The sequence below is a fragment of the Triticum aestivum genome, chromosome 5A (assembly GCF_018294505.1).
Source record: "Triticum aestivum cultivar Chinese Spring chromosome 5A, IWGSC CS RefSeq v2.1, whole genome shotgun sequence".
NCBI classification, from domain to species: Eukaryota; Viridiplantae; Streptophyta; class Magnoliopsida; order Poales; family Poaceae; genus Triticum; species Triticum aestivum.
The window spans coordinates 620,058,490-620,074,153 of record NC_057806.1 but is presented as its reverse complement, the minus strand read 5'-3'; positions in this window follow the sequence as shown (position 1 = coordinate 620,074,153).

Genomic DNA, 15,664 nt, shown 5'->3' with positions numbered 1-15,664 from the left:
TAGTATGTTGTTATTGCTTTCTTCATGACTTATACATGTTCCTATGACTATGAGATTATGCAACTCCTGTTTGCCGGAGGAACACTTTGTGTGCTACCAAACGTCACAACGTAACTGGGTGATTATAAAGGAGCTCTACAGGTGTCTCCAAAGGTACATGTTGGGTTGGCGTATTTCGAGATTAGGATTTGTCACTCCAATTGTCGGAGAGTTATCTCTGGGCCCTCTCGGTAATGCACATCACATAAGCCTTGCAAGCATTGCAACTAATGAGTTAGTTGTGAGATGATGTATTATGGAACGAGTAAAGAGACTTGCCGGTAACGAGATTGAACTAGGTATTAAGATACCGACGATCGAATCTCGGGCAAGTAACATACCGATGACAAAGGGAACACCGTATGTTGTTATGCGGTCTGACCGATAAAGATCTTCGTAGAATATGTGGGAGCCAATATGAGCATCCAGGTTCCGCTATTGGTTATTGACCGGAGACATGTCTCGGTCATGTCTACATTGTTCTCGAACCCGTAGGGTCCGCACGCTTAAGGTTTCGATGATAGTTATATTATGAGTTCATAAGTTTTGATGTATCGAAGGAGTTCGGAGTCCCGGATGAGATCAGGGACATGACGAGGAGTCTCAAAATGGTCGAGACGTAAAGAACGATATATTGGACGACTATATTCGGACATCAGAAAGGTTCCGAGTGATTCGGGTATTTTCGGAGGTACCGGGGAGTTACGGGAATATGAGAAAGAAGCAATGGGCCTTAATAGGCCTTAGTGGGAAGGACCAGGAGGTGGCGCGCGCCCCTCCCAAGCCCAGTCCGAATTGGACAAGGGGTTTGGGGCGCGGCCCCTCTCTCCCTTCCTTCCCCTCTTCCCCCCTTTTCCCCCTTCTCCTAGTTGGACTAGGAAAGGAGGAAACCTACTCCAACTAGGAGTAGGAATCCTACTCCCCTGGCGCGCCCCTCCTAGGGCCGGCCTCCTCCCCCCTTGCTCCTTTATATACGGGGGCAGGGGGGAACCTCTAGACACACAAGTTGATCCTCGTGATCGTTTTCTTAGCTGTCTGCGGTGCCCCCTTCCACCATACTCCTCGATAATATTGTAGCAGTGCTTAGGCGAAGCCCTGCGACGGTAGAACATCAAGATCGTCACCACGCCGTCGTGCTGACGGAACTCTTCCCCAACACTTTGCTGGATCGGAGTCCGGGGATCGTCATCGAGCTGAACGTGTGCTAAAACTCGGAGGTGCCGTAGGTTTGGTGCTTGATCGGTCGGGACGTGAAGACGTACAACTACATCAACCGCGTTGTCATAACGCTTCCGCTGTCGGTCTACGAGGGTACGTAGACAACACTCTCCCCTCTCGTTGCTATGTATCACCATGATCTTGCGTGTGCGTAGGAAAATTTTGAAATTACTACGTTCCCCAACAGTGATATCCGAGCCTAGGTTTTATGCGTTGATGTTGTGCACGAGTAGAGCACAAGTGAGTTGTGGGCGATATAAGTCATACTGCTTACCAGCATGTCATACTTTGGTTCAGCGGTATTGTTGGATGAAGCGGCCCGGGCCGACATTACGCGTACGCTTACGCGAGACTGGTTCTACCGACGTGCTTTGCACACAGGTGGTTGGCGGGTGTCAGTTTCTCCAACTTTAGTTGAACCGAGTGTGGCTACGCCCGGTCCTTGCGAAGGTTAAAACAGCACCAACTTCACAAACTATCGTTGTGGTTTTGATGCGTAGGTAAGATTGGTTCTTGCTTAAGCCCGTAGCAGCCACATAAAACTTGCAACAAACAAAGTAGAGGACGTCTAACTTATTTTTGCAGGGCATGTTGTGATGTGATATGGTCAAGACATGATGCTAAATTTTATTGTATGAGATGATCATGTTTTGTAACTGAGTTATCGGCAACTGGCAGGAGCCATATGGTTATCGCTTTATTGTATGCAATGCAATTGCGCTGTAATGCTTTACTTTATCACTAAGCGGTAGCGATAGTTGTGGAAGCATAAGATTGGTGAGACAACAACGATGCTACGATGATGATCAAGGTGTCGCGCCGGTGACGATGGTGATCATGACGGTGCTTCGAAGATGGAGATCACAAGCACAAGATGATGATGGCCATATCATATCACTTATATTGATTGCATGTGATGTTTATCTTTTATGCATCTTATCTTGCTTTGATTGACAGTAGCATTTTAATATGATCTCTCACTAATTATCAAGAAGTGTTCTCCCTGAGTATGCACCGTTGCGAAAGTTCTTCGTGCTGAGACACCACGTGATGATCGGGTGTGATAGGCTCTACGTTCAAATACAACGGGTGCAAAACAGTTGCACACGCAGAATACTCAGGTTAAACTTGACGAGCCTAGCATATAACAGATATGGCCTCGGAACACGGAGACCGAAAGGTCGAGTGTGAATCATATAGTAGATATGATCAACATAGTGATGTTCACCATTGAAACTACTCCATCTCACGTGATGATCGGACATGGTTTAGTTGATTTGGATCACGTGATCACTTAGAGGATTAGAGGGATGTCTATCTAAGTGGGAGTTCTTAAGTAATTGAACTTTAATTTATCATGAACTTAGTCCTGGTAATATTAGCATATCTATGTTGTAGATCAATAGCTCGCGTTATTGCTTTCATATGTTTATTTTGATATGTTCCTAGAGAAAATTATGTTGAAAGATGTTAGTAGCAATGATGCGGATTGGATCCATGATCTGAGGTTTATCCTCATTGCTGCACAGAAGAATTATGTCCTTGATGCACCGCTAGGTGACAGACCTATTGCAGGAGCAGATGTAGACGTTATGAACGTTTGGCTAGCTCAATATGATGACTACTTGATAGTTTAGTGCACCATGCTTAATGGCTTAGAATCGGGACTTCAAAGATGTTTTGAACGTCATGGACCATATGAGATGTTCCAGGAGCTGAAGTTAATATTTCAAGCAAATACCCGAGTTGAGAGATATGAAGTCTCCAACAAGTTCTATAGCTAAAAGATGGAGGAGAATCGCTCAACTAGTGAGCATGTGCTCAGATTGTCTGGGTAATACAATTGCTTGAATCAAGTGGGAGTTAATCTTCCAGATAAAATAGTGATTGGCAGAATTCTGTAGTCACCATCACCATGTTAGTAGAACTTCATGATGAACTATGATATGCAAGGGATAACGGAAATGATTCCCAAACTCTTCGTAATGCTGAAATTGGCGAAGGTAGAAATCGAGAAAAACATCAAGTGTTGATGGTAGACAAGACCACTAGTTTCAAGAAAAGGGCAGAGGGAAGAAGGGGAACTTCAAGAAGAACAACAAGCAAGTTGTTGCTCAAGTGAAGAAGCCCAAGTCTGGTCCTAAGCCTGAGACTAAGTGCTTCAACTGCAAAGGGACTGGTCACTGGAAGCGGAACTACCCCAAGTGATTGGCGGATAAGAAGGATGGCAAAGTGAACATAAGTATATTTGATATACATGTTATTGATGTGTACTTTACTAGTGTTTATAGCAACCCCTTAGTATTTGATACCAGTTCAGTTGCTAATTAAGATTAGTAACTCGAAACGGGAGTTGCAGAATAAACAGAGACTAGTTAAGGGTGAAGTGACGATGCGTGTTGGAAATGGTTCCAAGATTGATATGATCATCATCGCACACTCCCTATACTTTCGGGATTAATGTTGAACCTAAATAAGTGTTATTTGGTGTTTGCATTGAGCATGAATATGATTTGATCATGTTTATTGTAATATGGTTATTCATTTAAGTAAGGGAATAAATTGTTGTTCTGTTTACATGAATAAAACCTTATATGGTTACACACCCAATGAAAATAGTTCATTGGATCTCGATCGTAGTGATACACATATTCATAATATTGAAACCAAAAGATGCGAAGTTAATAATGATAGTGCAACTTATTTGTGGCACTGCCGTTTAGGTCATATTGGTGTAAAGCGCATGAAGAAACTCCATGCTGATGGGATTTTGGAATCACTTGATTATAAATCATTTGGTGCTTGCGAACCATGCCTTATGGGCAAGATGACTAAAGACTCCGTTCTCCGGAACAATGGAGCGAGCAACTGACTTATTGGAAATAACACATACTGATGTATGCGATCCGATGAGTGTTGAAGCTCATGGCGGGTATCGTTATTTTCTGACCTTCACATATGATTTGAGCAGATATGGGTATATCTACTTGATGAAACATAAGTCTGAAACATTTGAAAAGTTCAAAGAATTTCAGAGTGAAGTGGAAAATCATCGTAAAAAGAAAAATATGGTTTCTACGATCTGATCGCAGAGACAAATATTTGAGTTACGAGTTTGGTCTTCAATTAAAACTATGTGGAATAGTTTCACAAATTCGTGCCACCCGGAACACCACAGCATAATGGTGTGTCCGAATGTCGTAATCGTACTTTATTGGATATAGTGCAATCTATGATGTTTCTTACAGATTTACCAACATGGTTTTGGGGTTATGCACCAAAGACAGCTGCATTCACGTTTAAAAGGGCACCATCTAAGTCCGTTGAGACGACACAATCTGAACTGTGGTTTTGCAAGAAACCAAAGTTGTCGTTTCTTAAAGTTTGGGGTTGTGATGCTTATATGAAAAGGTTTCATCCTGATAAGCTCAAACCCGAATCGGAGAAATATGTCTTCATAGGATACCCAAAGGAGACTGTTGGGTACACCTTCTATCACATATCCGAAGGCAAGTTATTCATTGCTGAGAATGGATCCTTTCTAGAGAAGGAGTTTCTCTCTAAAGAAGTGAGTGGGAGGAAAGTAGAACTTGATGAGGTAACTGCACCTGCTCCCTTATTGGAAAGTAGTTCATCACAGAAAACGGTTTCTGTGACTCCTACACCAATTAGTCAGGAAGTTAATGATGATGATCATGAAACTTCAGATCAAGTTATTACTGAACCTCGTAGATCAACCAGAGTAAGATCCGCACCAGAGTGGTATGGTAATCCTGTTCTGGAAATAATGCTACTAGATCATGATGAACCTATGAACTATGAAGAAGCGATGGTGAGTCCAGATTCCGCAAAATGGCTTGAAGCCATGAAATCTGAGATGGGATCCATGTATAAAAACAAAGTATGGACTTTGGTTGACTTGCCCGATGATCTGCAAGCCATAGAAAATAAATGGATCTTCAAGAGGAAGACGGACGCTGATAGTGGTGTTACTATCTACAAAGCTAGAATTGTCGCAAAAAGGTTTTCGACAAGTTCAAGGTGTTGACTATGATGAGAATTCTCACTCATATCTGTGCTTAAGTCTGTCCGAATCATGTTAGCAATTGCCACATTTTATGAAATCTGGCAAATGGATAAACAATACTGCATTCCTTAATGGATTTATTAAAGAAGAGTTGTATATGATGCAACCAGAAGGTTTTGTCAATCCTAAAGGTGCTAACAAAATATGCAAGCTCCAGCTATCCATCTATGGACTGGCGCAAGCATCTCGGAGTTGGAATATACGCTTTGATAAGTTGATCAAAGCATATAGTTTTATACAGACTTGCGGTGAAGCCTGTGTTTACAAGAAAGTGAGTGGGAGCACTACATCATTTTTGATAAGTATATGTGAATGACATATTATTGATCGGAAATAATGTTGAATTATTCTGCAAAGCATAAAGGAGTGTTTGAAAGGAGTTTTTCAAAGAAATACCTCGGTGAAGCTACTTACATATTAAGCATCAAGATCTATAGAGATAGATCAAGACGCTTGCTAAGTTTTTTCAATGAGTACATACCTTGACAACATTTTGAAGTAGTTCAAAAATGGAACAGTCAAAGAAAGAGTTCTTGGCTGTGTTACAAGGTGTGAAATTGAGTAAGACTCAAAACCCGACCACGGCAGAAGATAGAAAGAGAATGAAATTCATTCCCTATGCCTCAACCATAGGTTCTATAAATTATGCCATGCTATGTACCAGATCTATTGTATACCCTACACTGTGTTAAGCAAGGGAGTACAATAGTGATCTAAGAGTAGATCACTGGACAGCGGTCAAAATTATCCTTAGTGGAAAAAGGAGATATTTCTCAATTATGGAGGTGAAAAAAAGGGTTCGTCGTAAAAAGTTACGTCGATGCAAGTTTTGACACAGATCTGGATGACTCTAAGTCTCGATCTAGATACATATTGAAAGTGGGAGCAATTAGCTATAGTAGCTCTGTGTAGAGCATTGTAGACATAGAATTCGCAAAATACTTACGGATCTGTATGTGACAGACCCGTTGACTAAAATTATCTCACAAGCAAAACATAATCACACCTTAGTACTCTTTGGGTGTTAATCACATAAGCGATGTGAACTAGATTACTGACTCTAGTAACCTTTTGGGTGTAGGTCACATGACTATGTGAACTATGGGTGTTAATCACATGGTGATGTGAACTATTAGTGTTGAATCACATGGGGATGTGAACTAGATTATTGACTCTAGTGCAAGTGGGAGACTGAAGGAAATATGCCCTAGAGGCAATAATAAAGTTATTATTTATTTCCTTATTTCATGATAAATGTTTATTATTCATGCTAGAATTGTATTAACCAGAAACATAATACATGTGTGAATACATAGACAAACAGAGTGTCACTAGTATGCCTCTACTTGACTAGCTCATTGATCAAAGATGGCTGTGTTTCCTAGCCATAGACAAAGAGTTGTCATTTGATTAACGGGATCACATCATTAGGAGAATGATGTGATTGACATGACCCATGCTATTAGCTTAGCACCCGATCGTTTAGTATGTTGCTATTGCTTTCTTCATGACTTATACATGTTCCTATGACTATGAGATTATGCAACTCCCGTTTGCCGGGGGAACACTTTGTGTGCTACCAAACGTCACAACGTAACTGAGTGATTATAAAGGATCTCTATAGGTGTCTCCAAAGGTACATGTTGGGTTGGCGTATTTCGAGATTAGGATTTGCCACTCCGATTGTCGGAGAGGTATCTGTGGGCCCTCTCGGTAATGCACATCACATAAGCCTTGCAAGCATTGCAACTAATGAGTTAGTTGTGAGATGATGTATTACGGAACGAGTAAAGAGACTTGCCGGTAACGAGATTGAACTAGATATTAAGATACCGACGATCAAATCTCAGGCAAGTAACATACCGATGACAAAGGGAACACCGTATGTTGTTATGCGGTCTGACCGATAAAGATCTTCGTAGAATATGTGGGAGCCAATATGAGCATCCAGGTTCCGCTATTGTTTATTGACCGGAGACATGTCTCGGTCATGTCTACAGTGTTCTCGAACCCGTAGGGTCCCGCACGCTTAAGGTTTTGATGATAGTTATATTATGAGTTCATAAGTTTTGATGTACCGAAGGAGTTCGGAGTCCCGGATGAGATCGGGGACATGACGAGGAGTCTCGAAATGGTCGAGACGTAAAGATCGATATATTGGACGACTATATTCGGACATCGGAAAGGTTCCGAGTGATTCAGGTATTTTCGGAGGTACCGGGGAGTTACGGGAATACGAGGAAGAAGCAATGGGCCTTAATGGGCCTTAGTGGGAAGGACCAGGAGGTGGCGCGCGCCCCTCCCAAGCCCAGTCCGAATTGGACAAGGGGTTTGGGGCGCGGCCCCTCTCTCCCTTCCTTCCCCTCTTCCCCCCTTTCCCCCTTCTCCTAGTTGGACTAGGAAAGGAGGAAACCTACTCCAACTAGGAGTAGGAATCCTACTCCCTGGCGCGCCCCTCCTAGGGCCGGCCTCCTCCCCCCTTGCCCCTTTATATACGGGGGCAGGGGGGCACCTCTAGACACACAAGTTGATCCTCGTGATCGTTTTCTTAGCCATGTGCGGTGTCCCCTTCCACCATACTCCTCGATAATATTGTAGCGGTGCTTAGGCGAAGCCCTGCGATGGTAGAACATCAAGATCGTCACCACGCCGTCGTGCTGACGGAACTCTTCCCCGACACTTTGCTGGATCAGAGTCCGGGGATCGTCATCGAGCTGAACGTGTGCTAAAACTCGAAGGTGCCGTAGTTTTGGTGCTTGATCGGTCGGGCCGTGAAGACATACGACTACATCAACCGCGTTGTCATAATGCTTCCGCTGTCGGCCTACGAGGGTACGTAGACAACACTCTCCCCTCTCGTTGATATGCATCACCATGATCTTGCGTGTGCGTAGGAAAATTTTGAAATTACTACGTTCCCCAACACATAGCACTATAGGTGGAATAGAATATAATCAGGGGGGTTATGTGGAGAAGACAAAAAAAGTCTCACATCAACGAGGCTAATGAATGGGCTATGGAGATGCCCACCGATTGATGTTAATGCAAGGAGTATGGATTGCCATGCAACGGATGCACTAGAGCTATAAATGTATGAAAGCTCAACAAAAGAAACTAGTGGGTGTGCTTCCAACTTGCTTGCTCACGAAGACCTAGGGCACTTGAGGAGGCCCATTGTTGGAATATACAAGCCAAGTTCTATAATGAAAAATTCCCACTAGTATATGGAAGTCATAACATGAGAGACTCACTACTATGAAGATCATGGTGCTACTTTGAAGCACAAGTGTGGCAAAGGATAGTAACATTGTCCCTTCTCTCTTTCTCTCTCATTTATTTCTTTTTTTCTTTTTGGGCCTTCTCCTTTTTTATGGCCTTTCTCTTTTTTGAGGGGCCTTCTCTTTTTTATGGCCTTTCTCTCTCTTTTTTATTCCTCACTTGGGACAATGTTCTAGAAAATGATGATCATCACACTTCTATTTATTTACAACTCGATACTAGAACAAAAGATGACTCTATATGAATGCCTCCGGCGGTGTACCGGGATATGCAATGACTCATGAGTGACATGTATGAAAGAATTATGAATGGTGGCTTTGCCACAAATACTATGTCAACTACATGACCATGCTAAGCAATATGACAATGATGAATGTGTCATGATGAACGGGATGATGGAAAGTTGCATGCCAATATATCTCGGAATGGCTATGAAAATGCCATAATAGGTAGGTATGGTGGCTGTTTTGAGGAAGATATAAGGAGGTTTATGTGTGAAAGAGCGTATCATATCACGAGGTTTGGATGCACCGGCGAAGTTTGCGCCAACTCTCAATGTGAGAAAGGGCAATGCACGGTACCGAAGAGGGTAGCAAAGATGGAAGGGTGAGAGTGCATATAATCCATGGTCTCAACATTAGTCATAAAGAACTCACATACTTATTGCAAAAATCTACAAGTCATCAAAAACCTCAGTACTACGCGCATGCACCTAGGGGGATAGATTGGTAGGAAAAGACCATCGCTCGTCCCCGACCGCCACTCATAAGGAAGACAATCAAATAACACCTCATGTTTCAAATTTGTTGCATAACGTTTACCATACGTGCATGCTACGGGACTTGCAAACTTCAACACAAGTATTTCTCAATTTCACAACTACTCAACTAGCACGACTTTGATATTATTACCTCCATGTCTCAAAACAATCATCAAGCATCAAACTTCTCTTAGTATTCAACACACTCATAAGAAAGTTTTATTATTAATCTTGCATACCAAGCATATTAGGATTTTAAGCAAATTGCCATGCTATTAAGACTCTCAAAATAATCTAAGTGAAGCATGAGAGGTCAATAGTTTTTATAAAACAAATCCACCACCGTGCTCTAAAAGATATAAGTGAAGCACTAGAGAAAAATTATATAACTCAAAAGATATAAGCGAAGCACATAGAGTATTCTAACAAATTCCAAATCATGTATGGCTCTCTCAAAAGGTGTGTACAGCAAGGATTATTGTGGTAAACTAGCAAGCAAAGACTCAAATCATACAAGGCGCTCCAAGTAAAACACATATCATGTGGTAAATAAAAATATAGCTCCAAGTAAAGTTACCGATAGAAGTAGACGAAAGAGGGGATGCCTTCCGGGGCATCCCCAAGATTTGGCTTTTAGGTGTGTCCTTAGATTATCTTGGGGGTGCCATGGTCATACCCAAGCTTAGGCTCTTGCCACTCCTTGTTCCATAATCCATCAAATCTTTACCCAAAACTTGAAAACTTCACAACACAAAACTTAAAGTAGAAAACTCATGAGCTCCGCTAGCGAAACAAAACAAAATACCACTTCAAGGTACTGTAATGAACTCATTCTTTATTTATATGGGTGTTATAACTACTGTATTCCAACTTCTCTATGGTTCATAAACTATTTTACTAGCCATAGATTCATCAAAATAAGCAAACAACACACGCAAAACAGAATCTGTCAAAAACAGAACAGTCTGTAGTAATCTGTAGCTAGCTCAAGATATGGAACCCCAAAAATTCTAAAATAAATTGCTGGACGTGAGTAATTTATCTATTAATCATATTCAAAAAGAATTAACTAAATATCACTCTCCAAATAAAAATGGCTGCAGTTCTTGTGAGCGCTAAAGTTTCTGTTTTTTACAGCAAGTTCAACAAGACTTTCCCCAAGTCTTCCCAGCGGTTCTACTTGGCACAAACACTAATTAAACACAAAAAACACAACCAAAACAGAGGCTAAATAATTTATTTATTACTAAGCAGGGGCAAAAAGCAAGGAATAAAAATAAAATTGGGTTGCCTCCCAACAAGCGCTATCGTTTAACGCCCCTAGCTAGGCATAACAAGCACGAATAGATCTAGGTATTGCCATCTTTGGTAGGCAATCCATAATTGGCTCTCATAATAGATTCATAAGGTAATTTAATTTTATTTCTAGGAAAGTTTTCCATGCCTTTCCTTAACGGAAATTGAAATCTAATATTTCCTTCCTTCATATCAATAATTGCACCAATCGTTCTAAGAAAAGGTCTACCAAGAATAATAGGACATGAAGGATTGCAATCTGTGTCAAGAACAATAAAATCTATGGGCACATAATTCCTATTTTCAACAATAAGAACATCGTTAATTCTTCCCATAGGTTTCTTAATAGTGGAATCCGCAAGGTGCAAGTTTAGAGAGCAATCATCAAAATCACGGAAACCTAACAAATCACACAAAGTCTTTGGAATCGTGGAAACACTAGCACCCAAATCACATAAAGCATAGCATTCATGATCTTTAATTTTAATTTCAATAGTTGGTTCCCACTCATCATAAAGTTTTCTAGGGATAGAAACTTCTAATTCAAGTTTTTCTTCATAAGATTGCATCAAGGCCTCAACGATATGTTTAGTAAGCGCTTTATTTTGACTATAAGCACGAGGAGAATTTAGCATGGATTGCAACAAGGAAATACAATCAATCAAAGAGCGATTCTCATAGTTAAATTCCTTGAAATCCATAATAGTGGGTTTAGCAACATCTAGCGTTTTAATTTCTTCAATCCCACTTTTATCAAATTTAGCATCAAGGTCAAAAGATTCAGAATTCTTGGAACGCGTTCTAGGTAAAGGTGGATCATGTTCAGTCCCATCATTATCAAGATTCATATTGCAAAACAAATATTTAATAGGGGACACATCAATAACTTTTAGATCTTCATCATTATTTTCATAGGAACTAGAAGAACACGCTTTTATAAAGGCATCTTTCTTAGCACGCATCCTAGCGGTTCTTTCTTTGCACTCATCAATGGAAATTCTCATGGCTTTGAGAGACTCATTGATATCATGCTTAGGAGGAATAGATCTAAGTTTCAAATAATCAACATCAAGAGCAATTCTATCAACGTTCCTAGCCAAATCGTCAATCTTAAGCAATTTTTCTTCAATCATAGCATTAAAATTCTTTTGCGAAGTAATAAATTCTTTAATATTAGAATCAAAATCAGAGGGAATCTTATTATAATTTCCATAAGAATTTTTGTAGGAATTACCATAATTATTAGAGGGATTACTAGGATAAGGCCTAGGATTGAAATTTCCTCTATACGCATTATTACCAAAATTGTTCCTACCAAAAAAGTTCACATCCATAGATTCATTATTATTCTCAATCAAAGTAGATAAGGGCATATCATTAGGATCAGAAGAAACACTCTTATTAGCAAATAATTTCATAAATTCATCCATCTTTCCACTCAAAACATTAATTTCTTCTATCGCATGCACCTTTTTATTAGTAGATCTTTCAGTATGCCATTGAGAATAATTAACCATAATATTATCTAGGAGTTTAGTAGCTTCTCCTAAGGTGATTTCCATAAAAGTGCCTCCCGCGGCCAAATCTAAAAGATTTCTAGAAGCAAAATTCAATCCGGCATAAAATTTTGAACAATCATCCACAAATTTAAACCATGAGTAGGGCAATTACGTATCATTAATTTCATTCTCTCCTAAGCTTGTTCAACATGTTCATGATCAAGTTGCTTAAAGTTCATAATATCGTTTCTAAGAGAGATGATCTTAGCGGGAGGAAAATACTTAGAGATAAAAGCATCTTTGCACTTGTTCCATGAATCAATACTATTTTTAGGCAAAGACGAAAACCAAGCTTTAGCACGAGCTCTAAGCGAAAAAGGAAATAGCTTCAATTTAACAATATCATTATCCACATCTTTCTTCTTTTGCATGTCACACAAATCAACGAAGCTATTAAGATGGGTAGCGGCATCTTCACTAGGAAGGCCGAAGAATGGATATTTCATGACAAGATTCAACAAAGCAATATTAATTTCACAAGATTCAGCATCGGTAAGAGGAGAAATCGGAGTGCTAATAAAATCATTGTTGTTGGTATTGGTGCAGTCACACAATTTAGTATTATCTTGAACCATCGCGACAAACAAGCAAACTAACACACAAGCAAACAAAAAGCAAGCGGACAAAAAGAGGCAAATAGAGAAAGAGAGGGAGCATAGAGAGAGAGGGCGAATAAAACGGCAAGGGTGAATTGGGTGGAGAGGAAAACGAGAGGCAAATGGCAAATAATGTAATGCGGGAGATAAGGGTATGTGATGGGTACTTAGTATGTTGACTTTTGCGTAGGCCTCCCCGGCAAAGGCGCAAGAAATCCTTCTTGCTACCTCTTTTAGCACTGCGTTGGTTTTCCCCGAAGAGGAAGGGATGATGCAGCAAAGTAGCGTAAGTATTTCCCTCAGTTTTTGAGAACCAAGGTATCAATCCAGTAGGAGGCTACGCGCGAGTCCCTCGTACCTGCACAAAACAAATAAATCCTCGCAACCAACGCAAATAGGGGTTGTCAATCCCTATAGGGCCACTTACGAGAGTGAGATCTGATAGATATGATAAGTAATATTTTTGGTATTTTTATGATAAAGATGCAAAGTAAAATAAAAGCAAAGTAAATAACTAAGTAGTAGGAGATTGATATGATAGAGATAGACCCGGGGGCCATAGGTTTCACTAGTGGCTTCTCTCGAGAGCATGAGTATTCTACGATGGGTGAACACATTACTGTTGAGCAATTGACAGAATTGAGCATAGTTATGAGAATATCTAGGTATGATCATGTATATAGGCATCAGGTCCGAGACAAGTAGACCGACTCCTGCCTGCATCTACTACTATTACTCCACCCATCGACCGCTATCCAGCATGCATCTAGAGTATTAAGTTAAAAGCAGAGTAACGCCTTAAGCAAGATGACATGATGTAGAGGGATAGACTCATGCAATATGAAGAAAACCCCATCTTGTTATCCTCGATGGCAATAATACAATACATGCCTTGTTGCCCTTACTCTCACCGGGAAAGAACACCGCAAGATTGAACCCAAAGCTAAGAACTTCTCCCATTGCAAGAAAGATCAATCTAGTAGGCCAAACCAAACTGATAATTCGAAGAGACTTGCAAAGATAACCAATCATACATAAAAGAATTCAGACAAGATTCAAATATTATTCATAGATAGACTTGATCATAAACCCACAATTCATCGGTCTCAACAAACACACCGCGAAAAAAGATTACATCGAATAGATCTCCACAAGAGAGGGGGAGAACATTGTATTGAGATCCAAAAAGAAAGAAGAAGCCATCTAGCTACTAACTATGGACCCGTAGGTCTGAAGTAAACTACTCACACTTCATCGGAGAGGCTATGGTGTTGATGTAGAATCCCTCCGTGATCGATGCCCCCTCTGTCGGAGCTCCGGAACAGGCCCCAAGATGGGATCTCGTGGATACAGAAAGTTACGGCGGTGGAATTAGGGTTTTGTCTCCTGTTCTGATCGTTAGGGGGTACGTGGATATATATAGGAGGAACAAGTACGTCGGTGGAGCAACAGGGGCCCCACGAGGGTGGAGGGCGCACCTGGGGGGGTAGGCGCGCCCCCCTACCTCGTGGGCTCCTGTTACATGCCTTGACATAGGGTCCAAGTCTCCTGAGTTGTATTCGGTGAGAAAATCACGTTCCCGAAGGTTTCATTCCGTTTGGACTCCGTTTGATATTCCTTTTCTTCGAAACCCTAAAACAGGCAAAAAACAGCAATTCTGGGTTGGGCCTCCGGTTAATAGGTTAGTCCCAAAAATAATATAAAAGTGGATAATAAAGCCCAATAATGTCCAAAACAGTAGATAATATAGCATGGAGCAATAAAAAATTATAGATACGTTGGAGACGTATCAATGTATGACTAACCCCATTAAACATTCTTCTTCTTCTATTTGCCATCACTTTCTTATGTATGACTAACCTCTGTTTGGTGGTGTAGGAGGAGAAACTGAAGCGGCCGCTCTCACACATGCAGGCGTGGGAGATCGCCCATACGCGGAAGGACCCCAAGCCTGGCGAGCCCAAGTACTGCGGCAAGAAGACCGTGGGGAGGAAGAACGCCTACTCCGAAGCGTATCTGAAGTTACATCCTGACACACCTGACCCCATTGCGGCGGATCTGGACGAGAGGGCGGTGGTGAGCATGGGGCCCAAGGAGCACGGTCGGGAGGAGGTTCTCGATGATGTGATCACTCCTACTATCTCCTACACACAGCTCCGTCGGATCACCCCGAGCCTGAGCTAGTGCACGAGCCAGCCAGTGACCAGTGCACAGTCAGAGTACCTCTTTCAGGAGCAACAATCTGTAAGTATTTTCCCTCTTATCTTCATTGCTCACTTTATTTTCCGCATTTAGTAGTTTTATGAGTTCCATCATGTCATACCGTAGGCCTACCTGGAGTACACACGCCAGGAGACCATGGCATGGCATGAGAGGCTTTATGAACACCAAGTGCAGAGGGATCGCCAGATGCAGCAGGCTTTTCAGGAAATGGCGGTCGGCAGGTGTCCTCAGTTGCAGCCAGCACAATGTCCTCCAGCACAACCAGTGTTGCTGACCTTTGAGGAGTTTGTGGCACAGAACGCTGGCCCCTCGCCGGTTAGTTCATCCCCAATCTATTCACCCAAAGCATGTCATGCCTTTCAACACAGTCATATATCCCGTGAATATGTCTTTTCAACATCCAGGGAACTGGTGGATCTACTGTTGGCGGTGGTCTTCGCAGCACTCCCGAGACACGGAGCCCGATCACTCCGATCCACGGAGGCGGAGGCGGAGGTGGAGGCGGTCTTGGCGGTAGCGCTGCCGCTAGCACTGACGACCTGGGCTTCGGCGGTCTTGGCGGTGACGACCTCCGTGGTGCTCGACGTCCTGGCGCTTAAGCCTTTCG